Genomic DNA, 25489 nt, shown 5'->3' with positions numbered 1-25489 from the left:
GAGTAAAAACAATCTTCAAGACTCCCTCTTCCTTTCATATTCTATTCCAAAGACACCACCAAAACCTGCTTTGGGAAATAATGGGATTCCCTATAACAGGTCAACAAATCACTTCAGAGAATTTCCCCAGTTTCCTCAGTCACATAAGCTACCAGAGGCTAGCCACACTCAAACAAAATCAAATTTCAGGATTCTGGTTGCTCACACCATGCTAGGCATTACTGAGGGAAGAATGAGTTAGCAAACGTTTATGACTTTGGTGGGGGAAAAAACGAACAGTGAGTTTATCAAAGCCAGTGGAACCCTGAGCTTATAAAATTAAAATAATCTGTTTCTCCAAAACTAACCTGCAGGTTGACACGTGTTCCTTCACTTCTGCCATCACTTCCTCATTCACACATATTAGAAGTGGTCAAAGATTTCATCAGATGTGGTTTTCACAATAGCAGCAAAGTGCCTAAAGCCACAGATTTTAATTGAGCCCCAAATACAGGGTTGTTGGTTTTTGTTTTTTTGGTGTGTGTGTGTGTGTGTGTGTGTGTGTGTGTGTGTTGGGGGGGGGGGGGGGCCGAGGGGCGGGGGACCAATCACAGCAGGAAGTGCTTTAAAAGAAAAAAAAGGGAAACATTATCTTGAGTGGTTACTCTGTACTTAGTTGTACTATATGAAAGAAAATAAAAAAGCTCTATAAAATGTCAGAATTAACCTATCGTTTCAGATTGCTTACAGGTGAAATCCTGCCATCTGGATGGGCAGTTTGCCTGCATAAAAAAGAAGTAAACTAAAAGAAAAAAAGTGAAGCCTTCCTCTGCCTGCTATTTAACACAATAGAATTTAAAGAAGACACAGCCACTATGATCTCAGACAATGAATACACACACACACACACACACACACACACACACACAGTGACAAAACAAAAGTTGAAAAAAAACCAAGAGATTGAAATAAAATTCTGTTTCTTGAAACTCTGATATTAATGAGGAATAAAAACCTAGTCATTCTTAATTGCATAATAGGGAAATAAGATTTACATTAAACTTCTGATTAAATAATTGATGATCCTTTCTATTTTCTTTAGATACTCTAAGAATTAAATCTCACATATCAAAGTTTCTATCTTCCCCTAACAAGACATATTTATACTCTTTATTTATGCTAGACTAGCAATTTTGGGAATTACAATTTCACTTTCAATAAACAGGAAACTGCATCTTAGAAACTGCCTGAAGTTGTTTTATATCATTCCAGAGTGAAAACACTTATAAATTTGACAATTTATAAAGAAATATGCTTTCCTTCTCCCCTTTTCTTAATCCTTACACAAACCTTTTCTTTAAAAACAAAACAAAACAAAACAAAACAAAAAACACATCTGCCTCAGCAAAAAATATCTGCCTGAGTAGTAATCATTGTTTTAACCTAAAGATAAAATCTGAAGTCAGATCAGAACTCCATTGAGGTTTTCCTTTGTAGTGCTGAGGGCGAGATCGAACTTTCAGTTTAACTTCAGGCTAGGAAGACAAAACATAGTACCACATTGGCATCAAATGGTTTTTGCCAATCTACAGTCACACATGAAAGCAACACACAGAGGGTTTATGAATTAATAGCTCTCTGTACTGAATGCTTGTCGATAGCTCTGTTCTGGGGTTTCTGGGTATCCATTTTGATTGTACGGTGTCTCTTAAAATTACGTTTGAAGCCCAACACTAAACCAGAAGTGTTGAGTGAGAGAATTATGGGCACATTCCCAAACTCTTACACAAAACCACAAAGGGAATAGATTAAACAGAAAAAGCACTAAGAAAACAACTATCATCCAAAAGTGAAAAAAAACACACAAAAAACCCACCCTGAATAGAGAAATCGAATACTTGCTTTTCTTTCGGACCTTATGGGTAGCACACGGAGGGAGGCACCGGGAACTAAGCACAAATACGTAGTGAAGAGTCGCCAAAAAGCATGTGGATGAATAAACTGTCGTGGCGTAAATTTGCCAGCCAGAGGACAGAACACAACACGCTGGGGCTTGACTGTCCTAACATGTTTTACTATGGAAATTTAAAGAGTCTTGAAAGGGAAAATGAAAGAGAGGAAAAGGTAGAGGGATTTTTTAAACATTAAAAAAAAAAAGTTTCCCAGAAATCCTCATACTGGGGTCACATATAAAAGTACTTTCATTGCTATTATTTACAAAAAGAAGAAGAATCCAGTTCTTAGGTTAAAACTCATCACATGTTTCCTGTGATGGAAATTTAGGGGGTGGCTTAAAGAGTTAAAGACTCCCTACCATTAATTTGCATCTGGTGCTTTTAGTGTGTGTGTGTGTGTGTGTGTGTGTGTGTTTTCTTCCCTGAAAAGTTGGCAGAGCTGCCGATTTTCCATAATGCAAGCATTTGGGAATTGTGAGCGGAATGAAACCGATCCAATCTCCTGACTGCGACATGAATTTTCATTAATTACAACCTTGTCAGCAAAAGCATTATCAAAGCTGAATATGAAAATGCTAATGAGTCCTCATTTGCATATTTTTCTTTGTTGGAATGTCATTAATTATTACATTTTATGATGATGAATGCAGCTGTCGAAGCTCTCCGATGCATAATTAGCCATCAGAATGCCAGGAGCCGATCAGCATTTTTGGGTGAAAAAAAAACACACAAATTTCACTTCCACTCTCCCCCCATCCCAACACCACCCAACACACACACACACACACACACACAACCCATGATGACGACAGCCCAGAGGCAGGACTTGGACTTTGGGGAAGTTGAAAAGGGCTCCTTTAGAGGGAATTAATTTTTGCTTTAAAATTATTTTGTTTTTAGCTGATAACGGTCTTTATACAATGGAAGCAGTTCTTAATAAAAAAAAATCGTTATTCCAGCTTAATTAATGCCACGCTTAATTATAACACCATGATGTCAGCGGTTTTAATTAAGTATTGGCTCCGTTACAAAAAAAAAAAAAAAATGCACTCCTCGCTGCAGTAAGAGTCACAATACACAGATTTGTGCAAATCATTTCTGTGATTTTTTGGTCTTCCGTGGTTCATGAACTATTCAGATATTAACAGGCAGCATGAAACTCCAGGCACACACGCTTGCGCAGGCGGGCGCGCACACTCACACGCGCACACACACATCAAGCAGAGGGGAAAGCGTACTTTCCTACTACATTACTCGGATAGACTTTGGAGCTTACCTAGTTGACCACTTTTTTGAGCTAAAGTGTAAGTGAAGATGACAAAACATAGCTCATCCTCTCTCAGCCGCTGGGAACGGTGTTTATAAGTAAAAAAAGAAAAACAACACAGAGCAGATGGGACCATTACACATGACCAAACCAATCAATCACAGATGAAGGGCCCAGGTGCAGCGCAGCCGTGCAACAACGCACCATTTCACAGTCTGTCAGACACACACACACGGTCGTTCATGAGTGACCCTCCTCGGCTCCCCCCGGACCTCATCTGGAGCACTGCGCCCCTCTCGCCTGCCTAGCCTCCAACTGACGTCTTCATAATCGCCCTGTCTTTCTATCTGCTCTGGCTCCAGTGAAGAGGAGAGGATGCGAGGGGTGGCGACTGGGGGAGGGGAAGGGAGAATGCGGAAGGGAGATAAGGACGGGGCTCACATCATTGTCACTTAGGAGGAGTCCAGCCTTCTTCCTTCTGCCATCCCTGTGGCCCCTCCCTCCCAAACCACCACCACAGTCACTTCTCTAACCATCATTAAGCTCATTAATTTTTAAGGGTGACTGCTTGCTTGCTGCACCCCAACTGTCTGCCATTCGACATGGAAATTTTGATTCTGAATTTCTTGCATGTAAGGAAGAAAAAAAAAGGTGTGTCATTGACAAAGTCACAATTAGACAGAAATGTTAGAAATTAATTAATTAGACGTGGTCAGCCGTACATGCCATGGCCCCCCAAAACTGGTTCAAATGAAAACCTACTTACTCAAAAGTCCCTGAGGAGCCAACTCTGGCTCAACATTTTGTGTCTTAGGTAATTTCTATGGCCTTTGGTGTCCTGTAACATCAAAATCCCTGAACCCAAATGAAACTGTACATTTACTAGGGTCATACATTATCCTGGCAACACAGCTGAAATACCAGCTCAGACACAGGTTAAGGATAGGCTCCCAGGTTTACAGTCAGAATTTCTAACTCACAGCCTGACTTGGTGGCTTTTGCACTTACTGTTTCTTAAAAAAAAAAAAAAATTAAAAAAAACTCCATAGGGAAGAAAGTAACCAACAAATACAGAATAGAATGACAATACCCACAGCTGAAGTGCACCTACCACCTTTGAAAAAAATCTCATCGCATTACACTAAAAAAAAAGACCAGTTTGATTGATTCGATGTATTCTTTAATCGTGAACTCCTTCGTACGCCTAGGTAATTTATAACCAGGTTTTTGAGTTCTGTCGATAGAGCACAAATATTGTAAAAAACCAGCTCCATTTACTCAAAGAACTAAAAATGGATACTTTCCAAGCTTTAGGAGATGACTGCTCGCCCAATGATTGAAGGCTCTCAACAATTCTAGATTTATTTTGCCCATTTGTAGAGGAGAAGTTTAGGAAAGCACTCAAACCCTACAAAGAACAACTGTATGACTGCAAATAGCTTAAAGGAGCCGTGTCCCAAAATGCTCATGACATTTTTAGTCTTTACTGGGAAATTTACTGAGAACAAGAAAAAGTTAATCAAAATAGACCATGAAATCCAGCCGCTCTAAGGATTAAGTCAAGTATCATTTATGTGAAGTTTCATGTAATGGTACAAAAATAAAGGGTGCAGGCGAAGTTGGGGTGAGAAAGCGCCCTACCTAAAATCTGCATGCCATGCCATTTTTAGGCAAAGGCAATTTTACAGAACACTAGGCAGATTGGATTCATTGAAATGAAAGCTTTGTCTCTTAGCATGGGCTCTATCATCAATTCAAACATGTTCTCAAAAAGGGTTTGATGACGCACTTCTTTTTGTTTTTTCTTTTTTTTTTTCTTTGTGAGGATTCAGTATGCTTCTCATCTCTTTACCATCTAATTTGTCTTTTGAAAACTTTTCAGTATTGAAGTAATCATGAATCTTTCTGTACCCCAACGTGTCCTGTAATTTTTATACTTGGTCCCTCATTTCTGAGCGCCAGAAGAAAAACAGAGAACATATTTATTAAAATCTTCCATAGATATGCAGAAAGTTCACCTTGTGTTTTGAATATGTGTGTTTTTTTCTAAAGGAACAGACTCTGCACATTTGCATTAATAAATTTCTATTTTCAAGCTCAATAGAAATTGCAGTACAAAAAGCAGATGTGTACATTGGATTCTTTCAAATTAAATTTCCAAAAAGCAGAGCCTATTCTAGCTCAAGATCAAAGGAACTAAAACATGATCTCCTCCCCCATCCAATATAATTACAGAGATTTCATTTCTTTTGTTACAATGAGCACAACAGGTAAAACTTAAACCTGAAGGATAATGATCAGGTGCTACAGCTCAGCTTTGCTGGGGAGCTCAATTGCTCTGCTCCGTGCCCCTGCTGTTTAAACTACCACTCTGCAAGAAGATGGAAATGCCTGATGCTCTTCTCTACTCTGTTCTTGGAGATGTGTTTCCTCTTCCACATCAAGACTATGCAGAATGGTTCTGACATGGACACAAGCCATCTTAGAGTAGAGTTGTTCTAAAGAGGGCCACGTCCATCCTAAAATGCACATCAAGAAAAAACATCACATTCATAGGCGTCTTCTATTGGTAGGTTACCTTTTAGAAGTAGATGGGCTATAAATAATAAATAAACGAGGAATGACACTGTTGTGAAATGTCATATCCTGGCAGTCCTGTGAAAGGACAAGGCCCTGGGGAGGGAGAAGAAAGACATGCAAACCACAAAGTCATTGAAAAGTGAGGTGTGAATGAAAATCTGTTCCATTTTGGAATGATTAGCATGATCAATTTCTTTGGGGAATATAGGTACAGAGAAAGAACAAAATTTAATGTCAGAACCCAAAAAACAGAAAACTTTGGGAGAGAACACCCTCTAGGCTTAAGCATCCTTGAGAGTGACTGCATTCTACAATACGCATTTCTATCTCCCTTTTAAAATTCCTGGTACCTCACTTCATCCTTTGCTGCCCATAGGCATATGTTCCCCTCTAATTATTTGCCATTTAGAAAAACTCTGCTAAAATTCCTTGTGCATCTGTCCCTTATTTAGTATATATTTGTGATGCTTAAATATGGTGCTTTCTAATACAGCAGCCGTGCATATAAGTACAAAAACTCCCCAACCATAGAAAAATGCTTCTCCCCCAAGTAGTATATACAAAGCAAATTCAATATTACCAGGATATAAGTATGTACTACTACACATATCACATACACACACACACCCCCTTCAAAGACTTGGCTGTTGGTAAACAAAGCTTCTATCTTCCAACCAATGCCTCCCAATATAAATGCCAGTAATAATATCCTTTCCAAAATAAAGTCTTTTAAATAGCTAGGGTCTTCTAGCCCTGAATTATTTTTTGCTAGTCTATGAAATGGAATATAATTATTGTGTATGGAAATATCTTTAACTTAAAGATTTCCTCTAGAGCAGCGGTTCTCAACCTGTGGGTCGCGACCCTTTTGGCGGTCGAAGGACCCTTTCACAGGGGTCACCTAAGACCATCCTGCATATCAGACATTTACATTACGATTCATAACAGTAGCAATATTACAGTTATGAAGTAGCAACGAAAATAATTTTATGGTTGGGTCACAACATGAGGCACTGTATTTAAAGGGCCAGAAGGTTGAGAACCATTGCTCTAGAATACAGAGAACAAAAAAACTTGAAAAATAAGGCAGGTTTGGTAACATCAAAAACCCAAAATCAAACAGGTTTATGTTTTTCCTACATCTCTTCCACATATCTTTCCTTCTCTTGCCCATTCCTTCATTCTTCCTTCCTCCTTTTTCCTCTTCCTCCCTTTACACACTCCCTCCCTTAAAGAAGGGGCACTATATGAGGGGAAATATTGGCTTGGAAGCATAGAATCTAGGCTTCTAAATTACATTTGCCAATAATTAGTCATGTATCTGTTTCCTCATCTGAATTGAAGTAAACAATTGCTAGGCTGAGAAATAACTGCTATTAATAACATTAATAGTAATCATAATGATGGTTATAACTTAGTGTGTGCCAAACACTTTGCAGTGAGTGCAGTGGGGTAATTAACAGCATGGATTTGGGAGACTAAGTGCCTGGTTTGAATCCCAGATCCACCCCTACTGAACTGATGACCCTGCAAGGTACTGAATGTCTTGGAGCCTCCATTTTCTCACCAATAAAATAGGACTAGTAATAACATCTACGCCATGAATGCTTGTTCTGAGGAATAAGTAAGTTAAGACATTAAAGGTACTCAGAATATACATGTATTTTTTTATCATCTATCTACACCTCAATGTAACTTTCATACAGAAAGGGTAAACCTTTTGTTCACCACTATATTTAGATACCGTCTAGTGGTGACACATGGTATGGAGTTGTTAAATATACAACTAAAATAGTGCCTGACACATGGTATGGAGTTGTTAAATAAACAAATATTTAGTGAATAAATGATGAATGGATAAACAGACAAACATGCCTTGTTATTTAGAACCAATGATTCTAAGACTGAACTATTAAATACTAGGTGTAATTTACATGGTACTTTGCACGACCTCTATCTTCAGGAAACTAATCATTTATTATGGGAATGAAGCTAAGTACAAACAACTACAGTTATCAATCATAGAGGAAAATTCACATTAGAAATATATAGGATGAAAACATTGCCAGGTAAGAGGAAAGATAATTTAGTTCTGGGGAATGGGGAGTAGTCTTCCTATCCCACGATTCCTCCAAGAACATGTCAATGATGACCACTAAGTTGTCAGAGCCAATAGACAATGCTTAATTCTCATCACCCATAGCAATAAAAAAGATACTCATATCCCCTTTCTTATAAAAATCTGCTTGATGTCATCACATTTCCTTTTTCTCCTACTCCTTGGGCATTCTCTTTCATTCTCACCCAAAGGCTTTTTTAAGGGTTGAGAACCCTTCAACTGCTGGGCCCTAGTCCACTTGTTGTGTAGTAGACTCCATACACAGTCTTGTACCTTCAACTGGAAACTATATGCTAAAGGTTCCTTCAGTTGTAGATCTTTTGCTCGGCCTTTTCTGAGCTTTACATCCTTAACTTGAACCACCTACTTGATATCTTCACTTGAATGGTTTAAAAGTACTTCAAACTTCACACCAAAATCATGATCTTCTCCTTTTGCAACTAGACACTTACTAATGTTCCCTGGACTTTTACAGAAATTGAAGAATAAATGAAATTAGATTTATAAGAATCTTCTATTTCCAGCTTATGTGCTAGATGTATATATCTCATTTAATCTTCACTACAATGTTCTGAGGTAGATAGCATTATCTTCATTTTTTAAGATATGTTCTTATTGATTTTTTAGAGAGTGATGAAGGAAGAGGGAGAGAGAAAGAGAAACATCAATCTGCTGTCCCCTGAACACCCCCTACTGGAGATCCAGCCCCAAACCTGGGCGTGTGCCATGACAGAAAATCAAACCGGTTAGTGTATTGGATGATGTTCAACCACCTGAGCCACATCAGCCAGGGCTAGCATTATCTTTATTTTTAAGATGAGAAGTAAGACTCAGAGAAATTACCTCTGTTTCATTACAGACCATGGATTTTAGGCTATAAGTCGAAATTAAGAGGATGAATAATGTTTGTTGTCAATAAATAATCATGACCCCTTAATTTGAGCCTTATAAGCTAGAAGAGCATTTTACCCTGTGAACGTCCTGATTCATAATGGAGAGATATTTGGTGAATCAATGAGAGTTCTACCCAGGAGAAGGGGGAATGTATATAGCAATGGACTAACCTGATAAAAACAAACAATAAAAAAGTAGAAAAACTTATATAAGAGAAATATAAATGGGGAAAAATTAAAATCTAATTAAGTAAAATCTGTAAAATATAAAAATATTAAATATCTTTTGTGAATGAAAAGCTACAATGGAAATGTTTTAAATCAATAAATATATCCATAGTAAAAATAAGAACCACAAAAGGCTCTCAGAAAGCATGTAACTAAAATCAATGCTAAGCAAGGTTGTCCAAAGCAAGAAAAAACATCATGTGGTGGCTGAATCTCTCTGACCCAAGCCCAGGGCCACACCCAGCGACACCAGGACAATGCATTTCATAGAGTCTTCTCCTCCATCTGGGCGTCCCTACAGAAGCCACAAGTCCTGACATGTTTTTGCACAACATGAATGGCTACTCATGCCCGGGGTTAGGACAAAGTACGTACCTCTTCTTGGTAATGGGTAATTGTGCCATCATATTGCTCTCACTCAAGAAGAAATTTCCTCCTCTTCCATGATAATACTTGAAAATCCCATTTATCAGGCTGACTCATCAGTAAGTCTTCCTCAATCCAGATGATTTAGCCCCCATTGCAAAAACCTGTGGATTCCACTGTATCTTGGCATGATCTATCACAGGCTATTAAAGGTTGGCCTGCTCAGCTATTCACAGGCAGGTAATGACTGCCTTTCTCCTTGGAGTGAAGACCTCTGTGCTTGGAATTCCTCTCTCCGCACATGGCTGGCTGGAGTTTCCCAGACAGAGGGAATTACAACATGTTGACCTTAAATGGCACTATATTATTCATAAAATATTAACATTAGAACATTCATCACCCTATATCCACAGTTTTAGATCTTTGATCTCTCCAGCTGTCAAGAAAAAATATTTTTCTGGCAAAGCGTAAATTGGATCAAACACTTATCTCCATCAATCTCAGACAGATCCTGTTGCATTTTCTGGCTCACTAGAGAAAATATCTCTCTTCCAGGACTTGCCATGCCAAACTGACCATGATTTGTTGTAGGAAAGGACCATGGCTATGTAGGGGAGGCAGAATGGGTAAAAGGCAGTTCATCTTTTGGCTCTTACTCAGGGACCACAACCCTGGCAAAACGTGTAATTTCTAAGTTTTTCACCAGCAGATTGGGAAAGGCAAATTCTTAGAACAAAGAACTGTTTGGGCTCCCAAATTAAAAATGCCACTTGCTAGCCATGTAAATCTCCAGAACAGAGTCCTACTGAAGATGAATGAATAGTCCAATATCATCAGTTGCTAAATAATCAAGCTGGAAGTCAAATCCCATTCTAACACCAAACTCTAAGCTCTTCCCATGCCTATACTTACAAGAATAAAAGAGAAAAGCAGATAATAAAAGAAAAGAGTGGTAAGAAGAACGGAAAGAGTTAGTTAATTCTGACATTGTGGATATTGAGGGAGGTGCTGGGTTTCAGAAGACAAAAATACTAGAGTAGGAAAAAACATAGGATTTGAAGTTGTGCTACCTCAGAAGTTGGCAAACTACCTTTGAGAATATGTAGTTTCAGAAAAACTCTTGAACTATACCCTAGTGAGGGGTGCTGATTCGTAGGCCTGAAGTGTGTCCCTATTTTAACATCACCCCAAGAGAATTGAAGTAAGTGATGTGTAAACCACACTTTGACAACCATTGCCAGAGTAAAAGACCTACCTGCACAGTTTTACGTAGAGGGAAAGGAGTCAGGGGACAAAAGATGATGAAAGGAAAGAGAAAGTGAACAATTTCTTAGAAAAGATCCCAGGACAAGAGAGTTATAATAAGCTTACATGCAAATGTTGAGGGTTGACAAGCGAATTAAGAAGGGGCACATTTTCTTCTACACATGAGAGAAGAAGAAGGCAGTTGAAGGTTAGTGGCAGATGTTCTAAGATCAAGGACCTCAAATCAAGCAACACATTTGCAAAGTCTGACATCTTTCCTAAAATTTTAGGACCCCTACTTCACTTTGTTGCCATTTTCTTTTCTACAACTTTTCTCTTCTGAGGACCACTGGATCCATTTACAGTGGTGAACTGGGATTGAACAGTGAAGACCTGGAGCCAAAAGATAGCCAGTGGTAGATGATGATAAGAGAAAGAATGAGTTAGACTCAAGTCATCTCCACCAACAGTCTAAGGACAATCAGTTAGACTGGACATACCAAGGTGTTCTCCCAAGATCTAATGCTTCTTTGATTTCAACAAATCCTAACATGACACAAATGGATATTCAAAATTGCTCATGGACCATGGGACAACTAAAATCAAAGGGTCAGCTAGAGAAGCAAGAGGGTATAGAATACAGAATGGCAGAGGGTCTAACAGCTTGGAAAGTCAATACGTTGTGAAAGTCAATAAGAAAGGCAAAATAATGATGATATTTTCCTTTGATGTTTGTCACCCTTAACCCTTCTTCCTGTATGGTCTTTTCTTTATTATTGAGCTTCACAGTGTGCTAACGTTAAAAAAAGAAAGAAAGAAAAAAAGTCCAGCAATCACGGTGTGGTCCCTTAACCCCCCCCTTGTGTTTACATCTAATCTCTTACAGTTACTTCTAATACTTTTACCTGTTCCATCTACCTGCACTGTCAGGGAAGCATTCAGGTCTGCTGGTTTAGACCACTTGCTTCAGAGTCTGACAGGACTGTAAATCACTAACCAACTAGCGCTGCCCCCTTCATCCGGATTATTTTACACTATCTGTCCCTCACTTTGCTTATTTGCAAAATGAGGATCATTTTGTTGTAAGATAAAATATGCAAATAACAGCACAGTGTTTGGCACATTGTAAGAGCAAATCACCAGTGGTTATTGTTACCTCATTAGGATACTGATACACATTATGGACATTAGCAACAAGCATTATGGATGTTGTTGGACAAAGGTCACTCTCGTTATTTACCATTTAATACTCATGGAGCATGGACTTAATTTGCTCTCATGTGAACAAGTCAGCTTCATATTTGTATCACATATCTAAAGATTGGACCTTAATCTGGGCTGTTTTGAAAATGCATGCCTCTGGTGACATGGAAAGAGAACAGAGAACCATATGATTAACTGTTTCTCCAAATACATCCAACTGTGTATGCTGCTGATGACAGTAATGTCTGTGCAAGAAACACCACACATTTTCAGTTGCACATATTTGTACTATGTTAAGAGGAAAAACATATCACCTCGGTGGTTCCCAAAGCTTTTGCTTTGCTATTACTATATTTTAGTTCCAAACAAGCCTCCTTGCTTTACGACCTCTTCCCTCTGCACCTCTCTCTCTGCTTGGTCCCTCATGTGCCCAATCATCCATGTGCATGACGCTGACAGAGCCATTTCCTCTTCAGCTGTTACCCTTGAGTAGTTTTCCAGTCCTTTATAGGCTAACATTTAAAGACATAATTCCTACCCGCTTGCAACTTTTATTCTAAAGGAAATAAACAAATCAGGCTAAGATTTCCAGAGTAAAATAAGTTTTTCAAATACCTTTCACACATCACATATTTTCATTCAATGTTCTTACAATTGTAGGACAAACTCAAACAAATCTTTTCTTCATTCACTGTGCTCAGCTATATTTCTGCTTCTGCTTTTATACACTGACTTCTAGTACTGTTTTTGCTCCTTATTAATTCCACCAAAAAAGTATTCAACCACACTAAAACTTACTTAATTACAAATCATTAATTTTGAGTGACAAGCAAATGTCTAGTTTCAATCACTGTGTATAATATTCATTTGTTTGCATGGTAAAAGAAAAAAAGCAAGCATTTTTTTTTCTGTTTAGTGAGATTGTCAAAATGATACAAGGAAGAATTCTGGTCCTGGTAATGAGTTTTATTTTTTTTTATTTTTTTTTCTGGTAATGAGTTTTAAAAACAGGAATATGAGACAACCCCTCCTTACCGATCAGCTCTCAAGTATTCTCATCTAGCATTACAAATAAGCCATGGACTTTCAAGGAGCATCTGTGTAATGAACTAGAAATACTGACTGCAGTGAACTTCAGTAATTTCCCTCACTATGATATGCTCATTGCTTAGCCCAGTGCCTGGCACAGAGTGAGTGATCAATAAATATAAATTATAGGTAGCCTCCAACTTTCCCTGCAAATATATTGAGTTATCAATAAATCTATCTGCAGCCTATCAGACCTGAACTGAAAATGATTGCAAAGTTATTTTTATTAAATATTCTTTGATTTGGCCCAAAGATGTTGGCAAATGCTGAGACTGTAACCATTTGGACTACACATGCTTCTGGCCTGCTTTCAAAACCACTAGCAGCGTGTTTATCGGCTGTCTCTGCCCACTGGAATAAAAGCTCCACAAGGGCAAGCGATCCTTCCTGCTTTGCTTCCTGATGTGTCCCTAGTGCCTGGCACATAACATAGTCTGATCACATATCTGCTGAATGAATGGCATGTTTAACATGGCTTGTAAGACCCTGCACGGCTGGCTCTCGTAGCCATGGAGAAGCTAGTCCTCACACTCCCTCTGACAGCACTCAGAAAGAAATGTCCAATCCTTCCTTTATTCTGGCCTTCTGCAAACGTAACTCCCTAGGCCTGGAAAACTCCCATCTCATCCCTTCACCAGCTCCCTTTGCCTGACGATCTCCTTCAGATCATTCAGGTCTGAACTTAGATGCTAACTTCCCAAGCCTCCTCTGGGCTATGTCCCTTCCAACCAGGGCTCCCATAGAACCCTGTATTTCTCTTGGACCTGTTTACTTCTTGTGTCTTTCCTATGATAGAAAGTCAACTCCAAGTACGTGGTATATTCAAGTGTGTATTCTCAGCACCAAGCCATGCCAAGTATTTGGCAAAAACCTGGTGTTCAATAAACATTTGATGAAGGGAATTAATGAACCACTTAAAGACTGAACACAAATATCTGAAAGAACCATAAGAAGCATATGTCTATATACAGAGAAATTGATACCAATCAGTACATACGATACAAGTTAAATAAACTTACAAACAATATAAAATTTAATTAGCAATATTTTATTAACCTTTCTATAAGCTGTAGGTATTCTTGGCCTATTAACAGTGGAAATAAAACTTCACTTTTAAATCACGATTCTATGATTAGCCCTGGCCAATGTGGCTCAGTTGATTGAGCATTGTCCCGTGTACCAAAAGGTCATCAGGGCACATGCTGGGGGTTGCTGCTCCATCCCCAGTAGGGGGCATGCAGGAGACAGCTGATTGATGTTTCTCTTTCTCTCTCCCTTTCACTTCCTTTCTCTAAAATCAATAAAAACATATTTTTAAAAAAGACTCTATGTGGGTAAAAAAATGGTTATTAATATTCTGGGAAATAATTTCATGTGATTAATGATTTAACCATTTTATTCATTCAAATACAGTACAAGAACTTTAACTCTCTCTGAAGGTTACATTTCATTTTAAACTTGCCAAGAATTCTAAATAAGAAAAGTTGTTAATAATGTCAATGGCAAAATGAAATATACTAGTATCCATTTTGTACAAAAACAAGTCAATACCCAAATTCCATACATTTTCTTTTTTATTAATATATTTTATTGATTTTTCACAGACAGGAAGGGAGAGGGATAGAGAGTTGGAAACATCGATGAGAGAGAAACATTGATCAGCTGTCTCCTGCACACCTCCTACTGGGGATGTGCCCGCAACCAAGGTACATGCCCTTAGTCAGAATTGAACCTGGGACCTTTCAGTCCGCAGGCCGACGCTCTATCCACTGAGCCAAACCTGTTAAGGCTCCATACATTTTCTTTAACTTTGAGCCATAAAATTACAAAACATATAGAAGACTGAGTTTTCTCTCTGCATTTTAATTTTATTAAGTTAAATATTCAGAGTTCAACAGAAGAAGAAAAAAAGTCTATCTACTACCGTGGCAACATGTTACCTGGAGCCTCATATGAGCAGCTATGAAACTACAACTATGAGCAGCTTGGAGCCAGCTCTGCACCCATAATGTGAGCAAACTATTGCATGTATGAAAAAGCCAGATTAGACAAAAGCAGCTCTATCATCCCAAAGGTAATAGAATGTACAACAAAATATCCTTAACTATCTATCTCACCATGTCACAGATTATTTTTAAAAATTTCATTAAATCAAGTTATAACAACTTGGGGTTTGTGTTCCTTTTATCGAACAGACGTCTTAAAAATATAATTTACTGTGTACATTAGGTTGTATTCAACAGCTGAATTAATATTACAAATATAACAAAATTGCCCAAGTCCTTGAGAAAAACGTACTTGCCTACAACCAATTCAAGGCTAATTTCACTGCATTCTTAGCTATTGCCAAATTCTTCTGCATAAGACAAAGCTTCCCTACTTAATGTCATTTAATCTTAGCTGTATATTATAAGAAGTAACAAATGAATGTTCTTTTTGAAATATTTGTAGTGCAGACTTTTCTCTAATATGGCTTGTCTTTCCTCTAAATTAGTAAAAATACATTAACAATTTTTCTGCAATACAAGGAAAATCATTCCCACTGCATATACACAATGTTAAATTGTGAATCTACAACAATGAATATCTGCCATTCACGTCACCATTACAGAGGCAAACCTTCAAAGTCATTAGACTAAGCCTATCAATTTGAAGGACAAATAAAAAATACAGATCATGTCAGCCTTTCTGGAAGTATGCACTATTTTAATGCATTAAAAATTACTATGTTCTTTGACCTAAAAAAGTTATTAGTTTATGGCATGAAAATATCTTGATGGTAGTTAGGTGCTAAATAGGTGATGACTCACTTTTACTGAGTGAAAAAGAAATAGAAGGATTTAAAAATAAGTACTCAGATGAAGAGAAATGAATCATTTTGGAAACTAGAATGACAGTTCTTTGAAGCAAAGTGTAGGTAAGATTCTCAAACCTGGCATGACATCAGCATCACCAAATGCACATTTACATTTGATGCCTGGATTCCAGCCAAGACCTCAGACCTCCGAACACAGAATGTCTGCAGGTGGAGCCCAGGCATCAGTATTATGTCAATGGCTCAGAGGTAACTCAGATGGACAGCAAGAAAGGCTGAAGATCTACAAGATGTGGCCATATTTATTTATGGAGTTCAGGAACCATGGATTGAGAGCTAAATAATGTTATTCATCAGATATACTTTATCAAATATACAAGAGCATTAGGAAATAGTGGGATAAAACAATATTCAAAATGTACCAAAGCTTCTTTCTGGCATCCTCAGCCCAGCTCTTGCTTCCATAGCACCTGCAGGTGGGACTGGTGTTGCCATGTTTGTAGCTGTCTCATTCATGTTAGTCCCCTCAATGAAACAGCAGACTCACCCAAGTCTGACAGTCCCAAAATAATGAGTTATTCTCAGGGCAATAACCAATCAAACTGAAACTGGCTCTATATAAAAGTTGAAAAAATGACCTAAGAAATAGTAATGTAGCTTAGTTGATCTTTCTTTTATGGATGAACTTAAGTAAACCAGCTTTCAGAGACACTTAAACACAGAGCAACTACATCAAAGAAGTAAGAGCTCACAGGAGGTCTGTTCCTACAGTCTTGGTGGGAAAGATGGCTCTGGAGATTAATTTTATTTAGAATTTCTTTAGGCTTTGGGGACAAGATACTGTAAGACAAATACTGCAGTGAGTGAAAGTTTCTTTGTCCTTCTCCTACATGCTCAGAAATAATGTCCTGAAACACCTCTTTTATTCCATTCTTAGGTAGCAACTAAAGCAATATTGGAAGGTGGAAAGAATTGACCACAGTGAAGCCCTCTTCACAACAGTATTTGCATTAATGAGTATCTTAAATTAATCTTTGAATACAGAGCAAAGAAAGTTTAATTCTGGGAACAGAAATGGAAAGGTCTTATTAGTAAGTGAGGATTACTAGACCCTAAAGTTTATGAAGGCAAAGAGTGGGGAATGAGGTATCCCAAAGGGAAACAATAGCTGTTATCCTGGGATGGGAGGTGTGTGCACATCAGGTCCAAATGCAGGAGGTGGAGTAAATGGAGGAAGGAAAATGTACATTTGAAAGTGCAGCCTCTGCCAGCTCAAAGCAAGAACTCTATGAATCTCGAAAGAGCAGAAGGAGGTCAAGGATTCCTAAATCCATTCACAGGCAGGAGCAACAAGCAAGAAGTTTGGGTTGGGTCCCTGGGGAGACCAGACATCTTGGAAAGAGGGATGCACATCTGAGGCCTAAGAAAAGGAAGCAGGCACCACACTGAGCACAGCCCAGCAAAAAGAAGAGGCCACCCTTCTCCAGACATTCGCTGTCAAGAATCCAGTGAAAAATAAGACCGGAAGTGATAACAAAATGAATCAATGGCCTTTCTTTGCCTGGCATGAGGTAGGGTTGTTTATAGGAGTGAGGGAGAAGGAACTTCAAACACCCTAAGGCAAGTCTGTCTTTTCCAGTGCTGCATTTCAGGATCTAGCACATGTCTCGCACTAAGAAATATCCAATAAATCTGGCTGAATCAATGACTCAGTGAATACTCTGGAAAAAATAATAAGACTTAATAAACACTTAACAAATATTTAATAAACATTAAATACTGGGCATAGTGAGGTAACTCTTAGACTGTGAATTGGGGGACAAAAAAGGTGTTTTGGTTATTCAAAGGTCCAAAGATATTTTTTAAGTACACTAGCTTATTCCCTTTAAGGGTAAATTTCAAATAAGCTAATGAATTAACTAGATACAATAAGTCAACAAAACTACTTCCAACCATTCCACGAAACATAGTTATTTTTCTTCTCTTTCTAAGCTTCTTCTTCATTCTTACCTTTTCAAGATTTTTAGGTGACAACTGCTAAATTTTAGGGTTTTCTATTTTTTCTTCTCACTCCTGCTCACTTATTTTGGCAAGATTCTCATTTCTTTTATATTTCTTCATTCTCCCTTGGGAAATTTATGTCCATTTCTAGCATCTATCTCCCATTCTCTTTTGTGAACACTGGGGTGAAAAATTCATTTTTTTTTTAGTAGGGTCTTCATTGTCTGTTAATAAATTTCCCCTTCTATCTCTTTGGGGCTTGACAAACCACTTTTCAGATCTCCTGTTCTTTAGGTGCTTTCAGAAGAAACCCATTATTATTTACCATCATCTCAGAGGTAGTCTTTCTTCCTTTTTCCACTCTTAACTTTGGGGCGTGTTTAGTATTTTTAATGTCTTCCTGTAACCATGCCAGTCTCCTCCTCTATAAGACTTGATGTCAACTGTTCCTCTTTCTTAATAAATAACTGCTTTGTTCTTATCAGTTTCCATCCTGTTTGCCTGATAGTTAGAATATCCTTAACTTTTGGGCATCTGCTTACTGAATTTATCTCTAAGTATGCAGGCCCTGCACAGGTGCTTTCCCTTTCACTACTTACCCTCTCTTCCCCATCCTCCTTTATAGAGTCTAAAGTTCAAGAGCAGTAAATTTTGTTTCAAGGGACAGGAAGACTGCAGTTCTGCCTACACGCGTTCTGCATTTTTCAATGTTTAGATTAATGGCTCAGATAATATTTGCTATGAAAAGCATCATTTGATGACCAAATCTAGTGCAACAATCCATTAGGTCCAACTCCTACATGTGTTGCAAATTTGCATAACAAATCCCAGCTCTTTCTTTTCCTTCTCTAGTTCAACCACAGACTTGCTAAAGCCTTTAGCTGGATTGTCATCATGCTCCTAAAATACGCTCCAATTCTACACTTCCAATCATACCCTTTGTTTCACATAAAACTTAATCAAGAGTAGTTTTATGTAAGTTTCCTGGCACATAATGATAAATAGCTTAAGCTACATTCAGTACATTCCCATCCATTATTTTTCTTTCTATATCATACACAGATAAACCACATTTTATCTACGTTATTGTTTTTTCCATCATATCCATATTCTAATGGTACTTACTACCTACCTAATAGACAAAATTTAACTCATTTTCCATTATAATTTTTGTAACCTTTAATCATTAGCCAGTATTAGCTTGTACCTGTAATTTCAAGTAAGGTCCATTTCTTCTAAACTAAAAAATTAAGGAATGAATGCTAATCAGTGCTTATCATGCCCATCTATTGCATGTGTTAAAATTTCTGAAATATAAACTATACAAAATAGAACAGCTTGAGCCTGGCCAATATGGCTCAGTAGTTGCGCATCCACCTATGAACCTAGAGGTCACAGTTCGATTCCCAGTCAGGGCACATGCCCAGGTTGCAGGCTTGATCCCCAGTGTGGGGCGTGCAGGAGGCAGCCAATCAACGATCCTCTCTCATCATTGATGTTTCTAACTCTCTCTCCTCTCCCTTCCTCTCTGAAATCAATACAAACATATATGTATATGAAAAATAGAACAGCTTGAGCTCTCTGGCAGATACCAGCTGATAAATATGATATTAAGTGCGAAATAGTAAGGATTTTGCCCCTCTGATGTGGAAAAGACTGAGGGAGCTAAATAATAATATTGAATAATGTAGCCGCCAACCAGTAGAAACTGTTCAGCAGGCCCCAGCATGGTGTCTTTTTATGTTCTGCCCTTTTATCAAAAAACAACACCAATAACAAACCAGCACGGCATCATACCCACTTTAAACACATGAAAATTTGCACAAATAGAAGTGACTTTCCTAGGATCACTAGGAATCATGGTGATCTGGCCTAATTGGTAATGCTTTGGAGCACCATATTTAACTGGATTGTCTTATAGCACTAATGTTTCTCCACTGACTCAACTTAGCAAGCAATGTATTTATCAAACTATAATAGCCTGAAAATAATTAACAATGAACAATGTAGAAAATAGTCAATTACCGGCTTAAACTTTAAACAAGCACTTACAAGGAAGATTAAAAAAAAAAAAAAACTATCTTGGCTATTGGGTCATTTTCCAGGCTACTAACTGCTAAACCATGTGCAGAACGTGCTTTCAATTTAGCCATCTAGATTTTCTCAAAAGGCAGATAGCTTTGCTCTGCAGGCAGAATCAAGTTGTTCATCAATTTGATTTTTAAAACAAGGCAGTTCTACAGAAAACCAATAAGCTATTTGCCACAGGTTATCTGAAAAAAGAAAAAGGAGGGGCGGGGGGCAGTAGGTTTTAAAGACCTTAATTTGTCTGTCTATGAAAGTGAAAAATATAATCTTACTTTGGTTTAGAAAAGGGAAATAGTTGAATAAATTCTACAGCCCCCCCCCCCCCCCCCCCCCCCCAGTTTCTGGCCATTACCACCAGTCTAAGCTCATTTGAGATACAGCAGTAGCAATAAGCTTCAGACAAAATTTGAATGTTCCCTATCCAACAAACCACCTCTCATGCCTTACAAATAATCAGATATAGTGAAACTGAAAATTCCACTCTCACAATGGCTGCCTTCCCTCTCCCGATAGCACCAGATCAAAATCTACACAGGAGGAAATGACCAGAACAGAAGCTAGGTGTATGGAGGGACATTTGCAGCCTGAGTCTACAGAAGTTCTGCACACTGGTGTGATAAACCATTATAGGTTGACTTTTATTATGTATCATTTGTGCTTTTGTGAATATGACCAAACCTTGGCTTGGTCAACCTAGACCTTGTATGAGGTCCCATTGCTTGGTTATAAAACAGGCTGCTGGATGCTAACCCATTCTCTTTCTTTGAAAAGGCCTAGCTTCCAGCTGAATATTCTACGGAAGGATCCCATCCTTAAAACTTCTTTAAGAGTTCACACATGACTCTTCAGGGGCCTTTTTGTCACAGAACTGTGTTCCTGAAAAGTTGTCATGATCCTAATTTTCACACACTAAATCTAAAGTCATCCTTTAGCAAACCCTCTCTAAAGGAAATAATTCCCTCTAAATTTATCTTTAGTGTTATGCACATTTTCGTTTAACCTTTATCACTTATAATTTAACATCTGACTTGCCTTGTAATTTCTGTCTTAAAAGTATGTGTAAGTGAAAGGATACCTAGGACTTTTGTCCAGGTAATTTTAAGATTTTAGTTATTGTTGTTGTTTATTTGATTTGAGTTCTTTTCTTACATTGCCCAACAATGTAGCCAGTCAAGAGCAATTTTATTTATCATCATATCCTATTTATTACCTAAAAAATTTGACTAATAACACAACTCAAAAATAAGAATCGCATTTGTCTCTTCCATTGGTCACAGAAGAACCATTGCTCTGAAACAAGTTTCATTTTAGCCAATTTTAGTGACAGGAAGTAGGGAGGGAGGGAGGAAGATAAAAAGAATTTTAAAATAGCATATTAAGGATGAGTGATTAAATAAAACACTGAAAACAATTATGTGACCAAATCATGAATTATCCAGAGTTTTTTTTTATGCCAAATTCATAGGGAAGAAAACGATGAGACAGATCAATTTAAGATATTTCAGAAAAAAATAATTAATCGGAAAATAAGATCAGTTTCCCCTCTTTTTGTTATCCATTCCCATGACTTCTGTTACCAAATATGGAATGCTGCATGCCAAATCTGCAGCCCAGAACCACAAATCAATCCACCCACAGACATCTCAATAATTCATTATTTCCCAAAACTGAATTTACAATCTTAATCCCCCATAACCCTACTCTTCTTCCCACATTACACACCCTAAAAGCTAAAGAATAAAAATCAGTATGCTGAGGAGATCAGAAAGGAAAGATGGCAACACTGAGGTGCTGAATCCATACAGATGAGCTGCTACCGCCAGACATCCCCTTAAATGAGGGGATGAAAAACCACCCTTACTTGACTAACCTGCTATTATCAGGTATTTTATTAGCTGTAGCTGAACACATGCTTGACTGAGATTGTACCTCTGGGAGTTCTTTCCAAATTCTCTACAAGTGAGGCAGTGCAGGGTGGTTAGGAACAAGAGCTTTGGAGTTCAGCAGATATAGGTTCGAATCTGGACTCTGCTACACACCACCAGAAAACCTGATCTCTCTGATCCTCAATTGTCCCCTGTAAATGGGAATGGCAATACCTATCAAAGAGGTTTATTGTAAGAAGCAAACAAGATAATATGTGTAAGTACTTAGCAGATAACAAGTACTCAGTGAGCACCAACACATTTTAGCCATTATTATGAGGAAGCTGATGGCTCGTAGCCCAGATGTATAATCCAATAGCACCCTGTGCATATATCGATTACTTCACTAATGCCCTGACTTATAATTATCTAATACCAATCTGTTTCCTTCCTTAGACTACGGGCTATGCTGAAGGCAAGAAAAGTAGCATGTCACTATCTGGTTACTTAATAGGGGACCTGTGTGGCACAGACTTCCATAAGTATTTGTTGGATGAATGAAAGAATGAACCAAAAATTAATTTAATTTGAGTGTTGAAGTTTATCATTTGGTTAGCTTCTAGTACAAATAGATGGTTTAAAAAATACATATACTGAGTACCATATGATTGCCCTTTTCCTCGCTGCTGTAAGGGAGCACTTCCTCTCCTTAAAAATCAAGACAGCTAAGACATGTGGTATAAAAACTGCTCAGGATACAGCCAAGCCGAAAACTGGGCTGAGGATTTCTATCTTATCTTTTCTACCCCGTCCAGCTCGCCTCTGGAAAAGTGTCTCCCTCTGAACATTTACTTGCAATGAAGTTATGAAATGAACAACCCCCATTGTTTTGTGGGGGCTAATGTGGGAATGCAAATGGCGGGAGCTTCTCTGGCAAGTTAAGTCTCCAACTACTAGAATTCACCAAAACAGTTTGTCATCTGCAGTCACACTCATACAAAACAGTATTGTATAGGAATGCTATTTAAATTTGACCGCTAAAATGTGCTGCCTAATCACAATGACCATAGAAACAGGGTTTTCTATGAAGACCTGCCCTCCCTTAGTCATCATTATTTTCCCGTGTACTGGGAGCACTTTCTTTTTCTATAGGGAGGAATACCCCTTCATTGTAAGAAAAGGTGACCTGGTCTGATAAAACTTTAACAGGTGCTGAAATTTATGTATTATATTACAGCCTTCCAAGCCTACACTAATTATTAATTATCCACCTAAGTGTACAGTACTTTACACATCCTGCCCCTTAACTAAAGCACTCAGAAAAGCCATTGTACTTTGCCTGACTAACGGACCATGACTTGAACAGCTAAATGGCCTAGCAAATGTAAAGATTTTCCCACATGTACACTTGCCAGTGTTAATGTTGATCCACTGCCTTTGCAACCAACTACATTTCTACAACCACATTCTACCTTGAGGAACACAGGTAACTTCAGGAGGGCATCTAGGTGTGGACAATATCAGCACGTTAGAGCTCATTTATAGAGCAGCTGCCTTCTTGTTTGCATTACTGTTTGGTTACAATTGTAGGAATAGTGAGTTCTCCTTCTTATTCTGCTCTGTGAATAGTTTAAAGAAGTCACAGAGAGGCTTCTTTTTATGCTAGAGCAGGTGTGAAGTCAATTCCGCCCTTACACTTGTATCAGCTCAGCTGAGAGAACAGCCGTAAATTTTTATTTCAGAACTAAATGAAACTCATGAGGATACGGGGCAAAATCTCATTAACTGTTAAAATGCCTTTAAAAGACTGTGAGCAAGGTTGCTTTCTTCTCTTTTATTTCCAATTTGGTGTTCAAACTATACATATATATATATATATATATATATATATATATATATAAAGTTTGCATGGAATGGAAAGTGCAATTACAAAATTATACATATTTAGAACCATTTTATTTTTGAAGTAACAAAAAATTTCAAAGATCTCTTTCCCCACCGACCACATCTCCATGGATTAGGTCAGTAACAGAAATAAGGAAACCGGGGTAAAGTGAAAAATGGCTTGTTTCACCAAAAGATTACTCAGCACACTACTGTTCAGTAGGTCCGTATTTACCCTTAACTAGTTACTACGATGCCTAACAAAGGTTGGCTACAGCTATAATAGTGGTCTGCCAACGTATTTAAAGTATTCTATGCTCGCTGCATCTCAATTTCCAAATAATATTTGTGAGATCATGGATAAATAAGGAAAAGGGAAACTCCACAATGAAGAAAAAAACAACCACATGCAATATAAAGTATGAATTTGATCCTGTCAGGAGACCAATGTTTAAGGCTTCCAAAAATATGGTTATTAGGCTCATTTCCAATTGCTCAGAAAGTTCTGAAGGAGACAGAGTCACCAATAAACGTTCCTCCATGATTTGGTATTGCCTAATTAAGTACAATCAGTTACACATAAAGAGTTTATGCTTGCATCCAAAGCATTCAGATTTGGTTACTGAACTGTTAAGAGTACAGCTTGGTCTGAATAGCCACGGTGAGGAAAAGGCAAGAGCAATTAGTAACATAGTAATTTCAGACTAAGGCAGCCACTTTAATGTGATAATACAATGCCAGAAAATCATACTTTGTGATCAGAACATTGTAAAATTAGCTTTTTTGTGTGTCTCTTTCTCTCTCATCCTTCTCTTCTTTTGTCTCCACTTTCGCCACCAAATGTTATCAGATATTACACTGTCTATTTCATTCAGCTTTTATATGGCCCATGAGGGGGTAGCATTTAATTAATCACTTCCACTTTTTGCCAAAACTCGCTACGTGATTCTCAAGTTTGCATAACACTTTTGCCAAACTGGTCAGATGCAATAAACAGAACAGTCTAGATAAAATAAAAGTAGATACAATAATAATAATTCACAGTAACTGAATTTAAGTGCCTTCATTTAAACACAGAGCAACTACTCAGATGAGAAATTCCAAGGAAGCACTAATATTTGCCCAAGGTCAAGCTAACACCCAGCTGAAAACAACCCTTGCTCAGCTCACCATCCTCCACTTACCCCATACTAGGGCTTTAGTGGGGTTTCCAATCTATAGGAGAGTTCTAAATGTTTTATTTTAAACATAAACAAAATAGCCAGCTATATTTTATACCAATTTAAAGTGAAGCTTCCTTACAGTTTTTCCTATTAATAAACATGTGTCAAGGAACTGAGGATTAATTAATAAAAAATCATTGAGAAGATGAAAAACGTTTGGGCTCTATCTATTAAGTGTTTAGGAATAAAATTAACTTAATCCCAATCTATGCTCCCTAAATTTTGCAACTGTTGGTCAACAGGCCTGATATTCTGCAAAAGGAAATAAAATGGCATCCACTAAATCAGGGGTCCTCAAACTACGGCCCGCGGGCCACATGCGGTCCGCCGAAAACATTTATCTGGCCCGCTGGTTGTTTTTGCAGCCGCTGCCTGTCCTGCTTAGCAGCCGACTCGTCCCGGGCCCGCAGTGCGCATGTGTGGAATGTCTGAGGGACAGTGAACTGGCCCCCTGTTTAAAAAGTTTGAGGACCTCTGCACTAAATACTTCTTTCTACTAAAAAATTATACACAGTTACTTAGGAAAGACTCAGAAATCTTTGCGAGTGAAGGGAATAAAAACTAATCACATACAGAGGCAACATCCTTTGCCAAGTGTCTCTGGAGAAGAATGGACTGAAATGGAAGACTGTCTCCAGCACCTTCCTGAGAACATGGAAGGTGTGTAATAGTATCTCGTTGATGAAAAG

General features: G+C 38.1%; 1 protein-coding gene across 31 annotated transcripts in view; it reads right to left on the bottom strand.

Moving 5' to 3' along the window:
• Positions 1 to 25489, bottom strand: part of TCF4 (transcription factor 4) — a 344143-nt gene that overhangs the window by 182814 nt on the left and 135840 nt on the right. The window contains exon 1 of one of the 31 annotated variants that reach the window (XM_036323285.1): positions 1882 to 2133. The exons of 24 other annotated variants lie outside the window; for them this stretch is intronic. The gene's annotated coding sequence lies outside the window, so the exon portion shown is untranslated. Of the gene's footprint in view, positions 1 to 1881; positions 2134 to 25489 lie in introns of those variants that run through there. 6 more of the 31 variants (XM_036323286.1, XM_036323283.1, XM_036323284.1 and 3 more) reach the window with 6 other exon arrangements.

Source organism: Myotis myotis, unplaced genomic scaffold, assembly GCF_014108235.1.
Source record: "Myotis myotis isolate mMyoMyo1 unplaced genomic scaffold, mMyoMyo1.p scaffold_m19_p_9, whole genome shotgun sequence".
Classification (NCBI taxonomy): Eukaryota; Metazoa; Chordata; class Mammalia; order Chiroptera; family Vespertilionidae; genus Myotis; species Myotis myotis.
Note: the sequence above shows the minus strand (reverse complement) of the source record. Positions and strands in the feature narration are given on the sequence as shown.